Genomic DNA, 25635 nt, shown 5'->3' with positions numbered 1-25635 from the left:
GTGATTCAGTTACATATACATGCATTTATTCCTTTTCATAATCTTTTTCATTATAGGCTACTACAAGGTATTGAATGTAGTTCCCTATGCTGTACAGTAGGACCTTGATGCTTATTTTATGCACAGTAGTTTGTATCTACTCCCAAATTCCCAATTTATCTTTCTTAATCCCTCTTCCCTCACTGGTAACCATAAGTTTGTTTTCTATGTCTGTAAGTTTGTTTCTGTTTTGTAAATAAGTTTGTTTGTGTCCTTTTTTTAGATTCCACATATAAATAATATCATAGAGTATTTTTATTTCTCTTTCTGGCTTACTTCACTTAGTATGACAATCTCCAGGCCCAACCATGTTGCTACAATGGCATTATTTTATTCTTTTTTATGGCTGAGTACTATTCCATCACACACACACACACACACACACACACACACACACACACACACACACACACACACCCCTTATTTATCCAATAATTTATCAATGGATTTTAGGTTGCTTCCATGTCTTGGCTATGGTAAATAGTGCTGCTATGAATGTTGGAGTGCATGTGTCTTTTCAAATTATAGTTTTTGCCAAATATATGCCCAGGAGTAGGATTGATGGAACACAGTAATACTCTATTTTTACTTTTTTGAGGAATTTCCATACTGTTTTCCATAGTGGCTGCACAAACTACATTCCCACCAACAGTGTAGGAGGGTTCCGTTTCAGAACACCTCTTCTTTCCTTATACTTTGTAGACTTTTGAACGATGGCCACTCTGGTGTGAGGTGATACATCATTGTAGTTTTGATTTGCATTTCTCAGATAGTTAGAAATATGAAACATTTTTCATGTGCCTAATGGCCATTTGTATGAGACTCTGGGCTTTAAATAGCAAATATTGTAAGGTAAATAACTATCAAACAGAACAAAACCAGTTATATTTTCTTAAGATCATTTCTTAAGAAGGAATATAAAGAAAGTTGTGAGTCACTCTGAGAAAGCAAAAGCAAAGTGGTTTTGCGTGATGAGTCTAATTAGGTTTAGTAGCTTATTTCCCTCCATAAAGCAAATGCTGATTTACACACGTATTTTCAAACTATCTTCCTTCAAGTCCATGTACATACATATGCTTATCACTCAGTTATTAAAATAATATGTAATCTGTACCTTATGTCAGTTATAACAGCATCAGAGCTTTATGGGTTAGAATAATTTCATGAAGACTAGACAGAAAAAAATTAAACACATTTTGAGAGTAGTATATTTCACATAGAAAAAGGGGAGATGGTAAAAACAAAGAGGTTCTTGTCATTTTCTGTATTAAGAAAGGATCTTCTAATTAAGCCTTTAATGATATTGAAGATGTTGGTGGCAGAGGTCATGAAATTCAAGATCTTTAGGCAGCATATTACATCATGGCACTTTCTGAATTCTGCAACTGTTTTTATGCTTTTAAATTGACTGACTGATGATTTGGATGAACTAACTAAATGGTCTGACTAAAATGTGGTCTGGAGGCTGACCCGTGTGTCTATTAACACATATTGGTATCATCTCTTTTGGCTTTTTTAGTAGATCAGAATAAGTCCTCCTGGAGAAGGCAGATGCATGATGTAAGGAGGGTGAAGGGAAGGAGAACGGGCATGATGGGAAATTCCAAGGTGGCGTAACAAACTTGTAAACATGGAGACTCCAGAGTCAGACAGATGTGGTCTCGGTCCTGACTCTCACTTTACACTGTGTGACATCTGGCCAAGCTATCTAATTTATCTGAGCCCTAGTACCCTCATTTCTGAAACAGGGTTAATAATAGCTATTTTGAAGCAGTTTTGGAAGAATTAATTAAGATTATATTATGGAGGGCTCTCAGGATACAGCATATGTTCAATATAATGTTCATTATTGTCTGTCTGTCACCCAGGAAAGTTGACCCAGGCAAAATGGTACCAGGAGATGTCTGAAGGACTGGAGAGCTGGGTTAGATCTTTAATTCATAATTTTTTTTTGGTTCCAGTGTTGGTTAGAAACACCAGCTTTTACTCTTTCACTTTAAATAGATGTACTGTACACACAGAAGAGCTGTGTACGGCAGCCCTTCTCTGCAGAAAAAAAGTTTCTCTTCTCATTATCCCACATTAAAGATTCTGGGGGCTTAAAAGCTCCCCACAGTCAGAGAGTTAACAGACTGATTTGATGACTTGGAGTCCTCCTGGATGAGGGTATATATGCAGAGAAGACATTATTAGTCATCTCCAGTTGTCAGCTGTGAAGTATGTAGCCAGGGACTAAGTAAATGATCTGTCCTAATTTCAACACACTGTTGGCTTTGGAATGGGGGCCAAGTTTTCATGACATGTCTCCAGCTGGCATCCCAGTAGGGCTAGTTTTCTGGATGGCAATGCATCCTGTCCAGGATCCCTATGATCAAAAGAACTCAGCAGGGGAATTAGCCTGTCAAAGAGATAATGCCCTGTCTCTCCCAGAGAGTAGGCTTGTGACAGGACCATTATAAGATGCTGAGATAGGTTCGATATTTTGTAGGGAATCTACTAATTTCACTTGATTCCTTTAATTACGGTAGATGAGGGAGATTACATCTATGAGATAGTTTGCTTATTAATTTTCTGTTTTTTTGGCCAAGACTGTCTTTCCGTATACTTTTTCATGATGACATATCTGTAAACAACAATGGAGTCTCTGTGTAGACAATCAGAAAAGAGAGTACAACACAATGGCTTGAAAGAACTTGAGATTCAGACCTGGAGGATTTGGGATTCAGGCCCGGGTTTTCACATACAGCTTGTAAGTTTCAGGGTAAAGTCACTTCACTATTTTAGCCTCAGATCACTCATCTACAAAGAAAGGGTTATGATATCCACCTCCAAAGATGCTACCAGGATTATAGGAAGGGATGTAAGTAATGGGGACCCTAAAGGTAAAAGGTTCTCAACAACTGTTTCCTGGATCCAAGGCATGAAATGTTTCTCATGGGGTGGTTCTCCAAATAGCAGCAACTTTACTATCTGTTAATTGAAAAAAATGTTCAAATGTTGATTTAGATGTGAGAAGCTCTGTGTAACTCTTAGGACTCTATGGTTTTCCTATTTCCCTGGAATACACATCAGATCCTCTGACTGAAGGTGTCAAACATCTGAAACAAAAAAATTAAAGCTAGAAATGTATTACTCCAAATTTATAAAAAATAAATAAATGGAAAAGAAATTAAGTAATTAAACTTTTCACATATTATTTTCTGTAAGTGTGTAGCATTTGTATTTCTAAGTTAGTTAAAGCTAAAACTTCACTAAGATGTTTGGGACCGTGTGTGTGTGTGTGTGTGTGTGTGTGTGTGTGTGATTAAACTATGTCTAGTTTTCTTAAATTTAAATTTATTCAGTTATTTATTTATTTATTTTAGAATTTTTTTTAACATTTTTTATTGATTTATAATCATTTTACATAGAACTTCACTTTTTTTAATTGAAGTATAGTCAGTTTACAGTGTTGTATCAATTTCTGGTGTACAGCACAATACTTTCACCATAGGGTACTACAAGATACAGTTCCCGGTGCTCTACAGTGTAAACTTTTAAATCTATTTTATATATACCAGTTGGTATCGGCAAATCTCAAACTCCCAATTTATCCCTTCCCACCCTCTTACCTGCTGGTAACCATAAGTTTGTTTTCTGTCTGTGAGTCTGCTTCTGCTTTGTAAATAAGTTTGTTTGACTTTTTTTTTTAGATTCCACATATGAGTGATAACATGGTATTTTTCATTCTTTTTCTGGCTTACTTCACTTAGGATGACATTCTCCAGGCCACCCATGTTGCTGCAAGTGGCATTATTTTATTATTTTTATGGCTGAGTAGTATTCCATTGTAAAAATATACCACAACTTCTTTATCTAGTCATCTATCAATGGACATTTAGGTTGTTTCCATGACTTGGCTATTGTAAATAGTGCTGCTATGAACATTGGGATGCTGGTGTCTTTTTCGATTAAGTTTCCCTCTGGATATATGCCGAGGAACGGGACTGCTGGATTGTATATTAAGTCTATTTTTAGTCTTTTGAGGAATCTCCATACTGTTTTCCATAATGGCTGCACGAAACTACATTCCTACCAACAGTATGGGAGGGTTCCCTTTTCTCCACAGCCTCTCCAGCATTTATCATTTGTGGACTTTTGAATGAAGGCCATTCTGACTGGTGTGAGTATAGTTGTTATTACTGATAAGAAATAGTATTTTCAAATAATTCAGCATGGCTTCCTAGAGTCAAATTCATTCACACTTTGGCTACTGCTAACATGATCATGTTTAATAAATGTTGCTTTATGAGACTATCAGGTTATTTTGCAAATAACTAGGAAAAAAATCTCTCAGAAAAAAAAAAGATAAAGAAAAGTCAAGCAGCTTAACTCAGGTCAGGTTCTGACCCAGATTTTCTCAGTGAGCAAACACGGCTTCTGGGGAAAGAGTGTGGTATTTTGGAATTGGCACTGAGTTAGTCAGGCCACGAGGATAATCCTTAGATATTCATTACATATGTGAACTTTAGCTTTGTGTTCTGAGTGGTACTGATGGTCTGTCTATTAATATTTTGTTGATGATAAAAGCAGCACAGAGAGTCAGGTGGCACAGGATGGAGTGCTCCCTGGATACAGATCAGGCCAGAGTGTGTGCTGAGTTTCAAGCAGGTGTCAGTACAAGGAAAAAGGGAAAGGAATAGGAAAGTGTAGGTAAAAGCAAAGCAGAGGAGGAGAATATGTTGAGTTAAAAAAGCATTTATGAACAGAGCAGCAGGGTGTGGACCCAGGTTTGACCCATGGGCTTTGTGCTCCATGGCGAGGGAGGCTGCCGACCCTGTGCCCTGGGCTGAGACCCAGACTGTGTGCCCAGGCAGTGTCACTCACGTAGGAGAAAGTAGAGATCAAAATTGGAAGTTTGGGATTAACAGACACACTACTGTGCATAAAACAGATAAACAACAAAGACCTCCTGTAGAGCACAGGGAACTATATTCAATTTCTTACAATAAGCTACAATGGAAAAGAATCTAAAAATATATGTATGTGTATGCATAACTGAATTGCTTTGCTGTACATCTGAAACTAACACTGTGAATCAACTACTCTTCCACAAAGAATAAAATTTAAAAAAGAGAATGTCATACTTTCATTGTCTACTCACAACATGCAATACTTATATTTGTTCAATACAACTTCAAACATTTGACATTTTCAGCTGTAACTTGTCTGCTACCATCTTCAGCCATAATTTTAGAGAAATTTTTTGGAATAAATCAAACACCCTAACAACAGTTTTAAAGTAATACTTTAAAGAAGTGTTTGTTACAGAAATACCAGTATCTGCATGAAACTAATCACCTACGTTGTCGTCCACAGAGAAATTAACCAGTCTTCTCTGGGTCTACTTCCTCCCCTTTACCTACCAGTGAGCTATTTAAAAAAATTAGTTTTGATTATTTCACAGAATGGTGGTGTAGTTGGCCCTCTTAGTGGGTACATTTGCCTTTCCCTAAGTCCTCTTGAGTCTTTTCAATAAAATGCATTGGATTTAATGAGAAAAATATTGTGTAATCATAGGCAAAAACTGTAAATTTTAGAAAGGCATTATTGAGAAAAGACAACTGGATCAAAGAAATATTCATTTCTAATGTGGGTATGATTCCTGGCGTTAGGCTGACACATCTTGCCCGCTGAGAACAGACTTGTTTGACCTTGTTTGTGTTGCCATTCTGGTACTGTGCTCATAAGAATTAAGACACAAAGGAGGGTCTGGAAAAAGTGTAGTCTCTCTGTGGCCATACAGTCTGGACATACAAAGAGGTCAGGAGTTTTCTAAGAGTCTGGGCTCATGCTTGTCCTGCCTTCCCATCTAACACATTACAGACATGCCTGCTTGCTTAAGAAATACAGTCTATGAACAGTGTTGAGTATGTTTACACACAAAATCAATCGGGTCAGCTACTCTGCCATGAGACACTTCTAGTTTTTAGCTTGTGTTCTCCAGAAAATTACACATTTCTTTTTTGGGGGGCTATGTTCCTAAGAATAACAGGGCCAAGGTATTTAGCTTAGAGAAAAGCAAACACATGCTAATCTTTAGATATAAAAAAGGCATGGGTTAAGTTTTCTTCCCTAGCCTAACAGCATCCCTGGAAGGGGGCTATCACACTAGAATGAGCTTAGGGGATACTCTGCAAATTAGTAAAAACATTTTTGGAAAGCTGTTTGCTGAGAGTTTTGAAAAATATTTTTTAAAAAATCTAAAAGGAAAGACTAAGGGAAAACAGAGGTCTCCAAGCACTCTGTGAATCACAGCCAGAAAGCCAACTATTTGCTACTGCCCTTTCTTGTGCAGTGATTAGTGTATCTGAAGTCGATTCAGAACACTGAGTCAACTTCCTTTTTCAATACAGTAGACATGACATTCATGCCAACCCACACGCTCCTCCTCAGAGATTTTGCCTTCCCTCTCCCCAAGAAGTCCTCTTGGCCCATGACAGGACCTACCCCGGCCACCCAGGCACAGCTGCTTGGATCGGGGTGACAGCTGACCAGAGCTGGACAGTCAGTCCTTTTCTGAGAAATCTGGACTCGGAGCATAAGGACGGGAGTCTGGTTTGAAAGTTCGCATCGAGTCGGAGCCAAACTTAGCGCCACTGCCAGGTAGGACTGCAGCCGAGCCCAGAGATCTAGTGTGGGGCTGTGCAGCCCAGAGCAGGCAGAATACTCTGCAAAGGGTAGGAGCAACAGGAGACACAGCAAGGGAGCTGATCCAGGAAATAAAGACCCCATCAGAAGTGAGTTCCTTGAGATGGTTTCACTTAATTTCTCCACTTGGCAACTGGGGTGGATCCACGTTTTGTGGGGCCTGAGACATACACAGTTTCACAATCACAATACAAAATTCGGTACCAGGGCCCTGGAACTTACACTGCATGGCTCTACGTGGTCCACTGTTTACGATCACCTGGTTTCTGATGGAGATAGCAAAGCCACGCCAAGGGCTCATAAGGAATCAGGGCTGGTTCTGAAAGGATCCTTCCCTGGAGGCCCTGGACTGGGGACGGTATGGTGAATTCTTTAGCCATCCCAAATCTGGAAGCCCCACGTGCTCCCAGGGCTCTGAGGGCAACACTCATTCATTTACTCTCCGACTCCCCCCACACCTCCCCGCCCCTCCTGCTGTGTCAGTGGTGCTGCTGGCTCCCTGGGAATTTACTTGTGTTTTACGTGACCCTTGAAAGGGAGCTCCGATGTTTATTTTCTGTATCTGGAATTCTGCGGACTGGTCGGCATCGTTAAAACCATCTGCTTTCTTTTTGAGTCATTATTCGTTAAAAAAGGGAAAATTTTATGAGGCACATGCTGTGTCCCTGTCTGGCTGGACTTCTCCCTCCTGGTCACATCCTGGAAATATTTCACATGGCTTCGTGGCCACTCTTTTAATCCTATGAGGCTGAGAACAGTTTAGGAGACGGGGTAGCTGTACTTCTGCTGCTGTCTGAAAACGTGAGCTCTTGGCCGCAATCTACACAGCACACTTCAGATAAGGCTTCTAATACTGGCTACATCAATACTTGTCTCTGTGAAATGAACAGAAAAGACAATTAAAGGGAAAACGACTCAGAGTCAAGGGGATGCCTCTTCTGTCCCCCATCTCCCCACCATACACACAGCACACATGTGTGCGCACACAGATTGTAGAGCCCCGCAGGGCAGCAGTGACCCAGAAACACATCAGCACTAAGACAATAAAGACATAAAAATCACAGGAACTAAATTCAGACCCCCACGTATGAAATACAATAATGTTTTTGAAGGAAGAACTATACCTGGAATGAATAGATTTTTACAGGGAGAGTGGATACTGCTTAACTTTCTGACAGTAGAAAGTGAACAACTGAATTCTCTAAAAGTCACCAACCCTGAACATTAAAAAGGGAGCAAAAGCAACATACACAGTGATGTATACTAGGTAATTTTGTACTAAGTGCATTCCATGAATTCTTGCACAGAATTCCCCAAAGAGCTCGGTGTTCTTCTTATTATTTGATAGATGTGGAAACTGAAGCTTAGAAAAGGTTAAGGGAGTTAAACTGACACCCTGAGAAAAGGTGACACAGAGACTCCGATATCTGCATGCCAGGGTTTTTTAAAAACCATTTTCCCCCAAGACAGAGTGAGCATCTAGCAAGTCTTGTTGAAACGATCCGTTTGGACTGAAATTTAAATAGAATTGGGGGCAGATCTCTGTTCCATTCTGCCACCTTGCGGGTGGTACTTCAGAAGAAAACAAGATTAGCTGGAACAAAAATAGGGGTAGACCTGAGGAATCTGCCCCATGCTTGTGACGCTAAGCATTCTAAGTCTCATATGGTTTTATTTGAGTACTTGTCTTTCTTATCTCTTTGCTGGGTCTTGCTTTTCAGAAAAGGGCACTGTCTTCCCTTTGGTGTCCTGTTCGATATCTTACCCAGAGAAGAAGTCCCAATTACTTATGGAGGGCAGAGACCACAAGAGGAAAAAGATTTTTTTGGATACATAAGATGGCAAAATTATAAAGAAGTAACAGAAGGGGAGGACCAATAGGTATTTAAAAATCAGGAATAAGTGAGGGAGGCAGGCACAAAGATACAAAATTTCTTGTAATAACATATACTTGGAAAAATATGAAAAGAAAAAATATATATGGATGTATATATATGTATAATGGAATCACTTTTCTGTACATCAGAAACTAACATTGTGAATCATCCACACTTCAATAAAAAAAAAGTACGGAGTATAAGTATTTTAGGTGAAGCAAAGATAAAATCATATTAGACAAAGTGATGTATGATAAGCTTGAAAGAAAAACTGAAGAATGTGGGGAAAACAATTATAAATTATTGCTCACTGATTTCGACACATTGGAGTAAAGTTAATTTGATAACTTTTGCTACCCATGTTTAAAAAACTAAAAAACCCAGTATTATTCCTACCATTAGATTTTTTAAATGCCATTGATGGGAATTTTTCTTACAACATTATGTAATGGAAGCGCATATGTAGTTAAAAGGGAAATTATTATTATTATTATAGGGTTCTATTATAATAAAATTTTATTATCATAGGAGAGAGCCTTGAAAATTTTTAATGAGGACGTTTATACACTCCTTGAGCATATAAACCTTTTAAATTTCTATGGCCTAAACATGCCCAGTCTGAAGAAAGATGGGAATAAGAGAACACCTTAAAATTTTTGAAATAAGTATAGACCTACAGAAGTTGCAAAAATAGTACTGAAAGTTTCCATAAACCCGTCACTACACTTCTCCCAATGGTAACATCTTAAGTAATTATAATAGTTTTTCAGAACCAAATTGGCTTTGGCACAATACAGTTAATCACACTACAGACCTAACTCAGATTTCATTTGTTTTCATGCTGTTTTGAATGTGTGTATAATTTTATGAAATTTTCTTACATGCATGGATTTGTGCTACCTACCAACACCACAATCAAGATGCAGAACTGGGGAAAAAAATGAGCAATAACAGAGAGATGCTATATATAAGAAAACTATTCTAAGGAAGACAAATCAATGCAATACAAGGCCAGAAATATTAGAAGAAAAAAAACTGGAAAAATTAAATAGAAAGGAAAAATATAAAACCCTGAAAATAGAAAGGTGGGGGTACAATGATGTAAAAATACCATTTGGAAGGTTACCACTTTCAGAAGACTCAGTAAATATCAATGTATCTGATCCACATTGCACAAGAGAGGGGCAAATCCAGGAAAAATGTAACATGTTGGCAAAAACAGCCTTTTTTCTTGAAAAAAGGGTATGTGGTGACAGAAACACAGGGACCTCGATCTCATTGAAGAAATGCAAATTAAGTTTTGAAATGCATTTCTATGGACACAGAAATACAGATGTTAAGAAAAAATGTTATAAATAAGATTGTTATTCAAATCAGAACAAATGACTGATACAGACTGTAGCTATAAAAGAGATTTATATTTAAATTTACTTTTATTTATTTATTTATGTAATTGAAGTATAGTTGGTTTACAACGTTGTGTTAGTTTCTGGTGTACAGCATAGTGATTCATAGTCTTTTCCATTATAAGTTATTACAAGATATTGAATATAGTTCCCTGTGCTGTACAGTAGGACCTTGTTGTTTATCTATTTTATATGTATTTTTTATTATTAATTCTTCTTAGATCATACATTTGCCAACCATGTAAGAACCCTTATCTGAGGGACTAAAATTCACATAGGGAACCTTTGAACCTTTTGAGGGAAGAGGCTCCCATAAATGAAGTCACTGTCAACTGCACACATCATTGTGACAAAGAAAAGTCAGCAAGTCAATACATGTCAGGCAGGCTGCGGTCTAAACCAAAGTTTCATGTGTGTTGACTTTCCAGAAGACCTCTCTTTAGAATGCCTGAGTAAGTTGGGGAAAAAAAGTCAATGACAGAAATGTTCAAATCTTTAACAGAACAGAACCAAAATGGAAACACCATTCACATGCAGCTGTGTCTAATAAACATATTTTAAAATGCTCATTCAAAATCTAAACAGTCAGAGTGTTTACTTCGCTCAATTCATAAAGAACAAAAAAACACCTCTCATTTAATGTCTTATGAGAGGGATAGATATGAATTACACACTTTATATACGATCCTATATTCAACTCTTTGGTTAATCAAATCTCAAGGTAAACTCAGAAACACTGACAAATTCAAAGCAACATTTTTAGTGAAGATTTTCAGAAGACAGGCCCTTTAGCTGAAATTTAATTTAAAACCTCATCTCTACCGGAGGCTGAAATCTGCACGGTGAATTTTATGTCTCAGCTGGCAGCACTCATTATTTCTACAGCTTAATGTGCTCCTGACTCATAAACCACTTACTTCCAAGCCCTTGGTTTCCATAATAGTGCTTATTCCAGCCTAAGATTAGCTAAAATTTCACCAGAGTGCCTTTCCAAACGACGTGAAGCCACATGAGTATCATTTCCTTGGTGTCTTGCCGGAATAACTGAAAATACTTAACTAAACTGAATAACGTATTTGTATTCCAGCCTTCTCTAGATCGTGGTATATAAAACAGACCTACCTACTTTAGCATGAATTTGTGTGTGGGTGTGTGTATTTACACAGTCAGAAACAAAGATTACCTGTCTTCATTTGAATTCCTATTTGTGTTAATAACTGCTTTATTTCTAAACCCCAGTATTTTAGTAAAATAATGCACTGAATGCAACTCAGACTTGACGAGCATTTTTCCAGTTTCTACTTAATTTTTATCAGCAATTTCATGCTCCATAAAAATAAACTTCTATCCTCATTAGTAAAAGTAAATAAATAAACGCTTACATTTCAGACAGTCTTAATTTATCTTGTTTAAAATGCTGGATCTGAGAAAAAAATATTTTGGTCTCCCATGGCATGGTTCCTTATCTTCCTATCAGAAGCATGAACTTAATCTGAATGCTTAATCCTGGAGAGGCTTGGTGAGGACACTATAATTCGCACTGGGTGAGGCATGGTGCTGTCTCTTTTCTAATGTGTGATAATTGATGATAAAACAATGGCCATTGATGAGTGAGTGCTTACAGAGCACATCTCATTCCTCTTAATAGAGGCAAAGTATCATTATCCACGGTACAAAATGTGAACATCAAGAGCCGTTTGCTCAGTGAGGCCAGGGATGCTGAAAACAATAATTATATCTTTTCTTCCCCAAGGCCATGTAATTACAATGGAAAGATTGTGGATCCACAAATGACACTTCTCCGGCATGATAAAATTAATCTCTGTGTTCTGATCATCCATGTCATCTGTTTTTTTGTGTGTATGTATACATTTCTATATTTGTGTAGATATACACAGACACTTATGTTTGTTTCTGTCACCAACTTCTTATCAAGTCATTTAGCTATGATTCCTGCAGGCTTTCACACTACAAAAAGGTTGAATAGAAGAAAAGACACATGCACCCCAATGTTCATTGCAGCACTATTTACAATAGCCAAGACATGGAAGCAACCAAAATGAATGGATGAAGATGTGGTCTATATATACCATGAAATATTACTCAGCCATAAAAAAGAATGAAATTATGCCATTTGCAGCAACATGGATGGACCTAGAGATTGTCAAATTAAGTGAAGTAAGTTAGACAGAGAAAGACAAACATCATATGATACCAGTTATATGTGGAATCTAAAAAGATGACACAAATTTTATTTACAAACCAAAAACAGACTCATGGGCATAGAAAACAAACTATGGTTACCAAAGGGGAAAGGGCAGAGAAGGAATAAATTAGGAGTTTCAGATGAACAGATACACACTAATATATATATATATATATAAAATAGATAAACAACAAGGACCTATTGTACAGCACAGGAAATTATATTCAATTTCTTGTAATAACCTATAATGAAAAAGAATCTGAAAAAAATATGTATAACTGAATTGCTTGTTGTACACCTGAAACTAACATTGTAAGCCAATTATGCTTCAATAAAAAGTAAAATTAAGAAAATAAATAAGACCAAAGAAAGAAAAGAAAATACAATCCCTTAGACGACTGAGTATGATAAAAGAATCCTTGAATTTTTATTAATGCAATTATTCTCTCTTTTAAGAATTAATGCTAGACATTGTAAACTTTTTTTGGATTATTAAAAAAATGACATAATTTTAAGTACTAAATGTTTTTTATATATATGAACATAAATTAAGAGTAAAAAGGAACATTCATTCAATTAATGCTACATAATTTCCCAAGAGTTTTACCACCACAGATAATATTTTGATCATCTCATATTTAGTGCTCAGTAAAGTGTGATTATAAATATCTGTATGTACCATTAGTTGGTTAATTTGAAATTTCAATACAATCAGATGGAAAGAGATGATTTATGGACATTCACACACCTTTACTCTCTCTTTTTCTACCTTCACTAGTTGGGACAGGGATTATTTTTCTACTAGATTGTAAAGATCTGTATTATGTTAGGAGGTGAACTCATTTAAGAATCCAATTTAAGTCCTGAATATAATGCTGCATGCAGATTTTTGAAAAGCACTTTCATTGTATTTCTATTTATTAGGTCATTGTAACCTCACTGCATAGGCCAACTTGCTACAAAGCAGGCTTTGGCGCCATCTGGTCTGAGTGATCCTGTTAGAAGCAGTTTACACAAAAAGACAAACTGATCCCATCCAGAAAGTGTACAGGACATCATAAATGAAGTTTTACTCTAAGATTTCAGTGTACATATTAATAAGGCAACTATACATTTCTCCAAATGTGCATCTCTGTGTTACAAGAAGCATGACAATATACTACAAAAATACAAAAGAATGGAAACTGAATTGTGAGGGCTTGGGGGCATCACTGGAAAGGGTTCTGATAATGGGTTACTTTGAGGAGCTACATTTAGACTGAGAGCCCTTACCCTCGCCCAAGGTTGCTCTTGTCAGTGAATGTTGACTGCCCCTCATTTCTGCCCCTGGACACAAGGGTTTGGCCAGGCTGCACATTAGCCATGGCTGCCCCACAGAAGGGTGCAAAAACTATTTGCTGACCTACACTTCAAGTACATTTTTCAGTGTTGTTTAAGTTGTCTCTCTGATTTTCAAGTTAGAGGGCTTAGAATGATAAAATCTCAAAGCACTTTTTTACAGATTGGAATATACAATATTATCTTTTCCTCATTTCCACTGAAGTCTAACAGAAGGAGAAAGATAAAATGATATGAAGAGTCACTAGCATGAGACATTTACCCAATACTTCAGTTAGGATGGGTCAGTGGTACGCTTCTAGATGTTCCAGCAACCAACTCCCTAGTGTAAAGCAACCCTAATCTGTAGGATCTCCTGATTTCTGAGGTGTAAATATGAAATGGAGCAGGACCCCATGGGGGCTTCCAAGCACGGACCCCTGTCCTCCCACCATATCCTTGGTCTGCGTCTTGTCTGTACAAACACATTAGCCAAAGAATGAATTTAATCAGAGAAGTGAGAACATGCAAAATTAAAGGAAAGCAGTCAAACAAGACCAAATAATAATAGTTTAGTCATTAAATAAAATCAAAGACCTTCAGTTCCTCCTCAAGGGCTATAGACAGTATTCTGAGCCATGTCCTTTGAGCTGTTTTATAGGTATTGAAACCCCCACCAGGTGGAAGAAGTTAACTATATGATGACCAGACTATACCCATGACATAAGATGCCCCATTTCCAAGAACTGGCCTCAAAGAAATAGGAGCAAACCCACCCTGGAGCAGAAGATGAACTGTACTTAAAACAATCAGGATGATTCTGATCAGACCATCACATGATCAATTTCAAGATGACTGTCAGAGCTGACTGTGCTGGTCTGTATGGAGACCCCTCCCTCTGACTGTACAGACTTGAAACTTCCCTTTAAAAGCTCTTGCCCACTGACTGGTAGGGGGAGTTGGCTTTGGACATGGGTTTGCGTCGTCCTTCAGTTGCCAGTCTCCAGAATAAAGCAAACTTTCCTTTCAGCCAACACTTGCCTCTCAATTATTGGCTTTTGAGCGGTGAGAAGCCAGACCTGAGTTTCAGTGACAGATACTCCCACTGTGACCACCACTGTGACATCGCTGAATGTGAAGTTGGGAAAAGATGTGCAGTAGCTCACTCCTCCTTCACAGAGACACAAGTAACTTCCAGATCACAGATCAGAAAATTAGAGTTTCAGTGTTCATAGCAGCACTATACAACAGCCAAGACATGGAAGCAACCTAAATGTCCACCAACAGATGACTGGAAAAAGAAGTTGTGGTATATTTATACAATGGAATACTACTCAGCCATAAAAAAATAATAAAATAATGCCATTTGCAGCAACATGGATGGACCTGGAGAATGTCATTCTAAGCGAAGTAAGCCAGAAAGAGAAAGAAAAATACCATATGATATCACCCATATGTGGAATCTTAAAAGAACAAAAAAGACACTATGAACTCATCTACAAAACAGAAACAGACTTGCAGACTTAGTAAACAGAGAAAGGGGGTAGGAAGGGATAAATTTGGGAGTTTGAGATTACAAATGTTAGCCACTATATATAAAAACAGATTTTAAAAGAAGTTTCTTTTATATAGCACAGGGAACTATGTTCAATATCTTGTAATAACCTTTAATGAAAAAAATATGAAAGCAAATATATGTCTGTATATGCATGACTGGGACATTGTGCTGTACTCCAGAAACTGACACATTGTAACTGTACTTAAATTAAAAAAAAAAGAAAATTAGGATTTGATGAGTTCTGAGTATTTATTAATTGTTTTAAATGTACTTCACTTTTAAATTCATAGACTTAAAATTTAATAATGTGTGTGTTTGCCAGCTGGCTCACAAAATTCCTGAGAATTTAACACTCAGCTCTTAACAAATTGGCATGAGCCAAGTCTAGCACTTTGCTGGGGTAGGTAGGCTTTTATGTTTCTACAAATACAGTGAAGTTATGTCCTACTCATGCTTAAATTATCGTGTCCTCTTTAATATTGTCACAACGTTCATTTTAAACATCACCAGAAAAGCCACAAAGAAACTTGCTGAATAACAATGAATTTTTCTTGAAGAAAAATGAGAACTGAAAGGTACGGTTTATTATCCACTAATACTATGCACATGTCTATTTACATATGTACTGAAAAACCTCCATCTTACTGTAGCTACAGTCTATCATCTGTCTACTATCTTCCTAGGTATATAGATTAATACAGTGAAAGATCTATATTGACCTACATATAAACTATGTTCTGAAAAAGAAACTTCAATTATTTCCAAGAAAAATAACTCTACAAAATGTAATTTTACAAAGCTATTCACAAATAGTCTTAACTTTATTAACATGTATAGATAATTTTCATAGTATTAGTTTTCCCCTATAGTATTTACAGAACAATTTAGATTTTACGCAATCAACTGTGATGGGTGGAGACAAATTGGTGAGGCTCAAATGGGCTATGTATGAAAAAATCTAAATAACTTGCAACCTGCCTTAGGCAGGATTTTATATTTTGCCATTTACATGCCCACTTCCTCCAAAGGTGACTTTTTTCAGTAAATTGCAAGCAATGGTAATGATGATGTGGGTATTAAGAAAGCAAGTGGGAATTAAGCTTCACCCAGAGAATTCTGACATATTATGGATTGAAGGACCAGTAGCCAGACTTGTTTAGATCATAGGAGTCTTTGTTGAGTTGGTCCCAGATTAACAGCTAGAAATGAGCTCAGTCCCTGACTGCTGAGTGCTAATTAATGCCGCTAACTGTCAACACACATTAGAAGAAGCACAAAATTGTATTTTTCAAAGAGTGTCATTAAACTAATAATTTTAGATGGATGTTGACAACTTTAAACAGCAGAGGTTTTTGGCAACTTACAAAATAAATTTGCAAGATGCTCGGCAAATTTATTCAATTAAAAAACCTGCCTAGGATTTGTTTTCTAATGTTTGAACTACTTGAAAAGGTGATGACAATACGGTCTTTAATCTGATAATACATCATTTTAATGCTATAACTTCTTCAGTTGTTTTGGGATTCAACAGGTCTTTACAAATTATTTATTTCAATTATATATGGACCAACTTCTAAGCAATCAATTACTTTTGGGTTTTGAACATCTCTGAAAGAATCTTCCTGAACACAAGAAATATCTGTTAGTCAAGTAGCAAGGTTTTTTTAACATCTGATGAATCATGAAGATTTGAAGCACTCAACTCAAAAGAAACAAACGAGATTAGGAGACATTTAGTCTATGTGAAATATAATTCAATCTTTATACCCTTATCTTCTGCTGGGCCATGAGTCATGGACACTTATTATAAAATGCACATCAGCTATTTTGAAGTAACACAGCCCCAGGCAAGTAGCATTCAACCAGGAAACCTGGCTTTTCTGAGAAGCTACAGACTCTGGCTGTGGCCTGGAAAGTCAGCAAACTTCCATGTTTACACAACATGTGCCTCTGAGGATTTCACATCCTTCACCAGCATGCACTTGTCAATTTTCACAGCATCTCCGAGAACAGATAGTGGGAAAGACTATTATTCTCATAGGAGAGCTGCGGGCAAGAGTCAAACAGGAGATGTGTCTGCCAGTAGTCACAGCGAAATTGATAGGGTGCTTCTGCCATGCATGCAGCAGGTGCTCAATAAACACCATGTAATGGAGCTGAATTGGAGCCTGAGCTGTCACAGCTCTGCCTCACCTTCCTCCCTCTGTTCCTCCCATCTATCCTCCCTCCCTTCCCTTCCATTCCCTTCACTTCCTTCTTCCCTTCTTTCCTTCCCTCCCCCTTCCTTTTTGTTATTTCACATATCATAGTTAATTTTATTTGTTCCAGGGCTCATATTGCAAGCATTAAACCAAGCATGACCTTTGACTCTTTGAGCCCAGATTCACATGTTTAAAAAGATAAAAGCAAACAGTGATCTATGTCCACAGATGAAAACTAAAATCTCATGGTTAATCACATGGCCATTTAAAAATTTCTACAGCCTGGAATTCAGAAGTCACAGCTCTTTAGGTCCTCCTGTACTTTTCTGGAGTTACATAACCTTAATCATCTTTCAGCCTCTGGTTGATACTCCTTTACCTGGAAAGCAGACCTTGAGCAATTCTGAAATAAATAAAAGATCATTCCAACAGTGCAAATGACCTCAGAAAAGTAAACTACTTTAGATCCAAACCAAAGACCAGATATTGAATGATCTCCCATTGAATTGGACCGTGATTCCATTCTCTTTGTGAATGGCTGAGACAGGACTGAGCCAGCCTTATATCTCCTACCTGATGATAAACCTTCCTAGAAATCATAAGTGCTTCTACATAAATATTTTCTTCCTTGAGAAAAACACCTGCTGTTATAAAATTTCTTGTCTTTAAGAAAAAACACACAAAGTGATTACATTTACAAGAAGGAAATCGGCAAAAGTTAGTATCTTCAAAAAACATACTCAGTAGATCACTACATTTAGATAAGGGATATATCTGAGGCAGAAAAATGTTCTTAAATGTTAGAGTGTTTAAGGTTCTGGGTGTTTCTTATAAATTCCAGGGTGTCAGACACTCTGGGGTGGTTTGGGAATTACTGGAAATACATCTACTATGGAGTGGAGCAGAGGAATTTTCATGAGTGAGTAGTGAGGACATGATGGGATCAACGGTTGGTCCATGGACACTCCCATTGCTGAAGAAGGGTTCTCTCTCCACCATAATGGAGGGCTAAGTACAAAGAAGCACGGTTGCACCATTTTATTGTATTTTTTTGGGGGGGTAGTAATTAGGTTTACTTATTATTTAATGGAGGCACTGGAGATTGAACCCAGGACCTCGTGCATGGTAGGCATGCACTCTACCACTGAGCTATACCCTCCTCCTGCACCATTTTAGTTTTGAATTGCTGGAAACTTTCAGCCTTCTCCTTGGCCCCTTTCCTCAGAAGCTGTTTGGTAGGCATGCAGTGTTAACTCCTGCTTCTCCATTGACTTTCCACAAGCCAACATGCAGCCTTGCAGCGCTAGCCTGGGACCCAGCTGGATTTCCCCTAGATCTGCAGGAGAACAGTGCCTCTGGAGGGATTCAGAAGGACCTGCTTTATCTTCTCATGCATTTTAACAGCACTGATTCTGGATCATTGCTTTTCCATTTATTCAACTATTTAACGATTGCTTTGGGAACATTTAGATGTAATAATTGGAATTTCAAATTCTGTTGGCTATCTGGCTAGTTAAGTTGGCCTACTCTTCCTTTTTCTCTCTTTTTTCTTTCAATCAATACATAGTTGGCTGTCTTATAGTGGAGCAGAGTCACATACATACGTTTAACTTCCTCTATCAGATATCTGAGGTAAGGAATGATGTTTCTGTACGCTGCCTGCCAGCCATTTTCCTCTTGGGTTAGACTGACTTTGAAGGAAGGGCAAAGTGTTATTTGAATTACAAAGCCAGCTAAGAATACTCCTTTCTTCAGTCCAAACTGCTCAAGGAAACTTTAATTTTAATCTTGCTAACTGAGTATATTTGTGGTGAATGAATCATCGTTGATCGATGCAAGTTTTTATCAATATTACAACCTTTTCACTGGTAAACCTTATCAATACTAAAAGGCTGTCCTGTAAGTTTTTTGTGAAGATATTACATGAGGAGGCAACACTGACCCTTCCTAGCTCCCGTATCCTTACCCCTCTGGGACACAGGAGAGATTAGTTTCAGATACTTCTTTTGAAAGTGAACAATTTTCATGGGGTGGGGTTCCTTTCCCAGCTTTTTAGAAATACAATACCAGAAAGTTCAGGTTCTCTGCAGATATTCACTGCTTGTGATAAATTATTCTGGTTACACAAGCAAATTGAATTTAAATGTCTGATCTGTTTGGTTTTCTACCCTTAAGGAAGGAGCTGACAATCTTTCTACAGTTTGGAGGTAGTTTGCGGGTCTCTGCTGATTCACTCTCTCATGAAGAAAGTGGGTGCAGAGGACAGGAATATCCCTCTGTGGCAACATTAGGCTGCTTTTCCTTCTTTACAAGTTTCTCTACATGAGACAGACTTACCATATCATCCAATAATTCCACTCCAGGGCATATATACAGAGAGAACTCTAATTTGAAAAGATATATGCACCCCAATGTTCACACAGCAGCACTATTTACAATAGCCAAGACATGGAAACAACATAAATGTCCATCAATAGATGACTGAATAAAGAAGATGTGGTCTATGTATACAATGGAAAACTACTCAGCCATAAAAAAGAATAAAATAATGCCATTTGCAGCAACATGGATGGACCTGGAGAATGTCATTCTAAGTGAAATAAGCCAGGAAGAGAAAGAAAAATAACATATGATCTCATTCATATGTGGAATCTAAAAAAAAAGACAAATGAACTTATTTACAAAACAGAAACAGACTCAGAGATATAGAAAACAAACTTATGGTTACCAGGGGCAAAAGGGGTGGGAAGGGATCAATTGGGAGTTCAAGATTTGCAGATACTAACTACTATATACAAAATAGATATACAACGAGTTTATACTGTATGGCACAGGGAGTTATAGTCAGTATCTTGCAGTAACCTATAATGAAAAAGAATATGAAAAGGAATATATGTATGTACATGTATGACTGAAGCATGATGCTGTACACCAGAAACAGACACAACATTGTAAACTGATTATACTTCAATAATAAAAAAAATGCAAAAGTTTCTCTGCATGATGCAAATATTACTGATTGGTTACATGGCAAACTTCCATCGGCTAGTACCTTCCTGACATCTGGCACAGAGCAAGAGTTGAGAAGCGGGGAGAGGGGAGGAATGGGGGTACAATGTCACTGGGAAATGACATAGAGGCTGAAGTGGGCCTCATAGGGTTTCAAAAAACTGTTTCCATTTCTGAGTCTTGCCTAAGACCAATTCCCTATTGCTAGTAAATCTTTCACTCTTCCACTTTTTTAGTAAATCATTGCCTGCCCTTCTATCATTGTCATCACCATTAAAAGACCCAGTTGCGGCAAGGTATTTTCCCCAGGACCTCAGTCTGGTAGCATCCTCTGAGAAAGCAAATCAGTAGCTTCCCCTCTCCTCCATCGCTTATTTTCTGGCACGGCATAACCATGGAGCAAGGCAGAGGTTTTCACACTTGTATTTCAAAGAATGAGGCTCACTTTGGTCTTCTGAGTAACTTATCCAAATGAGTAAGGTTCCCATCAGGGCTTCCAACTTGGAAGACTACACCTTTAGAGCAAGACCCTTGTACTCAAAAACAGTTCTGGAACTGATGAAAATAAACTGTGACCGATGCCTTTGAATACCTTGCCTCTGAGGATGGATTTGATTCTTTCAACAGCCAAATGTCACCCAGAGCCAACTCTGGAGAAGAAGATATGTGGTCCTGTGGGATGATCTTCTTTGGTTAAAAAAGTGGTGGGACTATAAAGCCATTAGTCTAAGTTGTGTGTGCTTGTGGCTTGTACGTTGGCTCTGAAGTCAGTTCCCAAGGATAGCCCCACAACTGTTTAGAGAATTGATGATGCGATGAGTGCAAGGTGAGGAGTGTCTTAAGGGGTCTGTTCCGAAACTATACACACAGGAGACCAACGTGATGTAGTATTTGTTTGAATTCGTTATTTTACTGCCATACGTATTCTATTGTAGTTTGATGTCTTCCTCTAAGCGATGGAGTATCATTTATTTTTTAAAAATAAATTTTATCTATTTATTATTACATTATTTTATTTTTTGGCAGGGTGAGGTAATTAGGCTTTATCATTTATCTTTACAGGAGTACTGGGGATTGAACACAGGACCTTGTGCATGCTAAGCATGTGCTCTGCCACTTGAGCTATACCCTCCCCCACCTCATTCATTTATTTATCTGCTCGTTTCACAAGAATTTATTCATCCACGTAGGGTTAAAGTTAAGAGAAGGGCCCTGAGCCAAACTGGTGGGTCCAAAGACAACCAGGACGCCTGGGACAAGGCTATCCAGCCTTTCTGATGCTCTGTATCCCCATCTGAGGATACAGTATTAGTGTTGTTGGGGGATCAGTGAGCCTGCCTGATGCCCACAGGAAGTACTTCACAGATGTCAGTCATCACCAAAGCTTCACTGGCCACCCATTCTGTATCGCTCACTGTGCTGCAGAAATTCTTGATTTGGGATTCAAGTGAATTAACATAGTAATTAATAACTGAAAGAAATTTCAATTAAAAATAACAATGAAATAAACAACATTACCTTCATATGACTACTTACTTAAAATTGCACAGATATAAAACTCTCTAAACATATTTGCAGATTTATCTAGGTAATTGTACTGGTGACCAACACATGACGTATTTAGGACAACAGTAGCTGGATGATAGTGATTTTTAAATTCATACATGCTAATGGCCCTGAAAAGTCCTTATTAAAAGCAACTGATTTTTTTTTTTAATGGAGGTACTGGGGATTGAACTCAGGACCTCATGCATGCTAGGCATGCACTGTAACACTGAGCTCTACCCACCCCCAAAGCAACTGATGTTTTACTCTGAAAGCTTTTGGCATTTGAACTATAAAAAGCACATTACCTTCAAATAACAATATTTGAAGTATGAGCTGTATAGAAATATTCTGCATAAAACTCCATGACTGTTCTTTAGGAAATGTCGCACGCTTACAAAGATGAAACAGTTTTGGATCAAATAATAAGTAAGATGGTGCTCTAATAAGACCTCTTCCAGGGATTCTGCTAGCTGAACTCCCACGGCCAGAACCCACATCTGACTCGTAGAAATGTGGAGTTCAGTAGGACAACACTCTGGAATCTTTCCTTTCTCGTCACAAAGGACTGCTGTTGAGTCATTCTTTCCATTTGTATGTGCTTATGCCTTCATTGTATATACTCCGTGCATATAAACAGTGCGCCTGAATTTCTCATATGGTGGGCAGTATTAGAAGTACCCTTCTGCTTAAGAGGATGTTGAAGAATAAGAAAGCCTTCCCATAAGGCTTTCCGAACAATAGTTTTAGTTTAAGATGGATCCCACCAAAGGTATGATTTCCCAGTTATTTTCGCAGTTGCAATTACAGTTTCTGGGGCTTAAATGCTTAATTAGGAGCCTTTGGAAAGTCTCATGTCAAGCTAAAAATATTTCTAATGTACACTCTCTGCTTACTCAAAGCTGCGTGGAGATGTAATTTACAAAGGAAACTTGTTTCCTTAATTGTGTCAGTCAGCACAAGTGAGGGGAGCAGGCGCAGAATAATTTGTTTATATTTAGCCGTGAAATGTCACAACCTTCATGCAATTTAGGGAAAGGTTAGGTATGTCATTTCTATAGAACTGACTGCTCTACAGTTGGCTTTATTTTTTTTAAAGCCCGGACTTCACAGGATTTTTATGTAGGACTTCTATCATTGCAATTTTGCTTCACTTGCAAGCAAAGACTTGAGTAAGGTTTATTAGTTGATGTCCATGTTTGTATCACAGTGAATCATCACAAAAAGTTAGATTAATAGAAAATATAGACCAGCAATGTAGAGTTTGAATCATAGAGGTTTATTTTATCTGGATTCTACTGTTTGTATACTGTCTTTGGTTTTTGACGAGTATGTTTCATTTTGGAATAGATTTAGAGATGAATAAACCCAAGAGAAGTGCACATTTTCAGGACGACTCATCCATTCACCAAGTGTGACGAGGGAAAGGGGAAAAACAAAGCAAAATGAGCAAACAAGAAGGAACAATGCCTTGAGCCTCTACCAGGACTCTCTGGCTTTCAAAGAAGCTTCACACCTATGGCTGCAACCTTTCCAGACAGAGTGTACAAGATGTGTTCTCACGAGAGGAGCTCACCCCCCGCAACGTGTCAGGGTCCACCTCATGTTCAGGCTTGAGAGTTACGTGGATGCGGGCTGCAATCCCACTTCTGCCCCCTCCATCCTTGTGTCCTTGGGTAAACAACACATTGTCTCTGAGTGTCAGGTTCCTCCTCTGAAGATGGGGATGATGACGACTGTTTACAGGTTGTCTGGACACACAGATGGTACCCACTCAATGAGTCACAAGTGTCAATTCTTCTCATCAAGGTTGCTCTCTAGCCCTCCAGGCAGAGTGAATACCTTCCAGCTATTGTAGAAAGACAAGGCCAAAGAAGAACAAACACTGGAGACTTTTCACTGAACTCAGGAAGAGAGAAAGGTGTTTCACTCTCTGGAAATCACCTCAACAGATCAACATCTCATGTCATGCTCAATTCCACACTGCAGTAACTTCCAAGTGTTATTTCTTTAAGGTGACCCTCCCCCATCAGAAAACTTTTTGGCCTGATCACTAATGAACCCCTGCTTTATGATATATGGGGATTTCCAGGGTATGGAATCTTATGATAGTTCTCATTTGTTCTATTCTTGAGTTAGTTTTGATTAAAATTATTTTTGTACTCAAAAAACTAAAAATAGAACTACCCTATGATCTAGTAATTCCACTGCTAGGTATATATATTTAAAAAAAAACCCAAAACACTAATTCAAAAAGATACATGCACCCCAGTGTTCACTGCAGCATTATTTACAGTTGCCATGATACAGAAGCAACCTAAATGTCCATTGACGGGTGACTGGAAAAAGAAGATGTTTTATATATATATATATAAACCTGTATATATTTTATACACACACACACACACACACTAGAACATTACTCAGCAATAAAAAGAATGCAATCTTGCCATTTGCAGCAACATGGATGGACTTGGAGGAGGCTAGATTCAAGTTGGATTTTCTCAGTAATCCTACGCTAAGCATTGCAATGGATTACTCAGAAAGTGATGGAGAAACTCTCTGTAGTTATCTGAGGGCAGGGTTGATTTCTCAACAGTCTGGGTGCTTGTAAGGACCAGGGACAAAAGTAACATGTAGCCTTCGATTTTGTGTGGTGTGACTGTATGGAACAGTGTGCTTGCCACATGGCATGTGTATCCTATCAGGGTTGCTGCAGACAGAGGCTCCAAGGAGCCCTCTGACCCACGGTCTCCAGAGATGTACATGTTGTTGCAATGTGTTTCTGGCAAATAGAAGCAAAATGTTTGTTCTACAAAATCAATGCAGGAGTTTCCTCTTCTGGTGCAGAAGAAGAGGGTCCTAATGGAACCTTTTGCAAATAGCTATAAATTCTGATCAAAACACCAAAAAAACAGCTACCTGAAGGCTCTGAAGAGTAAACAAATGTAGGAATATTTTGAGGGGAGTGAAAACTTGGAGGAAGAAACTAGCAGGGGTTGAGTTTCAGATCTTTGCAGCTTTACCCCGAGGGCAGCTGGGGGCCACCTACGGAAGGAGCCGCAGGGCCGAAGTTTGTGTGTAAATTCTGCCCAAGGCGCTTCCTGGCCCCCCAAAGCTCACATGTGAGACCCGCTCACAGCAGTCTGGACAGTGGTCTGGGCCGCCAGCTGACTCAGGGGCGATGGTGCGGTGTGTGCCCAACCAAGATGACCGTCTGCTAACACGAACCCTCAACACCCTTTACAGGAACCCAGTCTCCCCCACACAACGCTCACACTGTCCAAGAGATGATCCAGAATTATTTGCCAAAAGGCAAGGAAAACACCGCAAATTTCCAAGGGGAAAACAGCCGACACATGCCATCTCTGAGACGACCTTGATGTTGGAACTAGCAGACAAGGATTTTAAAGCAGTTATTACGAAATGCCTCAGGGGACAAAACAAGCTGTGCCCACAAAGAAGACAATGATATAAAATTTCAGTAGAGAAAATTAAAAAATGAAAGCAATATATTACAACAATTTCTAAATATGTGGAGAAGGTACCTGGAGGAAAGGGTGTCTTTTTTTTTTTTTTTTTTTTTTTTTTTTTTACTATACAAAGATACTGTATATATATTCCTGGAAAAGACCTGAAGTCTATTGCCCTCAGAAGGCCATAAAATAGTTAAAGCTAACCCAGGAAAAATGGCTTTTCAGCACTTGGAATCAGCCTCATACAAAAAGTGAGCTAAAACATCATTTTAGCTCATCATGCTAGGTGAGAATTAAAACATGCAGAATTT

The 25635-nt window shown here is 38.2% G+C and overlaps 1 protein-coding gene and 1 non-coding gene across 3 annotated transcripts in view; both read right to left on the bottom strand.

The window, feature by feature from the left end:
• KCNQ5 (potassium voltage-gated channel subfamily Q member 5) overlaps window positions 1-25635 on the bottom strand; it is a 454042-nt gene that overhangs the window by 242115 nt on the left and 186292 nt on the right. The window lies entirely within an intron of this gene.
• TRNAG-ACC (transfer RNA glycine (anticodon ACC)) lies at window positions 18382-18454 on the bottom strand. Its single transcript has one exon. It is a non-coding gene; the product is annotated as a tRNA-Gly (tRNA).

This window comes from Camelus dromedarius, chromosome 6 (assembly GCF_036321535.1).
Source record: "Camelus dromedarius isolate mCamDro1 chromosome 6, mCamDro1.pat, whole genome shotgun sequence".
NCBI lineage: Eukaryota > Metazoa > Chordata > Mammalia > Artiodactyla > Camelidae > Camelus > Camelus dromedarius.
Note: the sequence above shows the minus strand (reverse complement) of the source record. Positions and strands in the feature narration are given on the sequence as shown.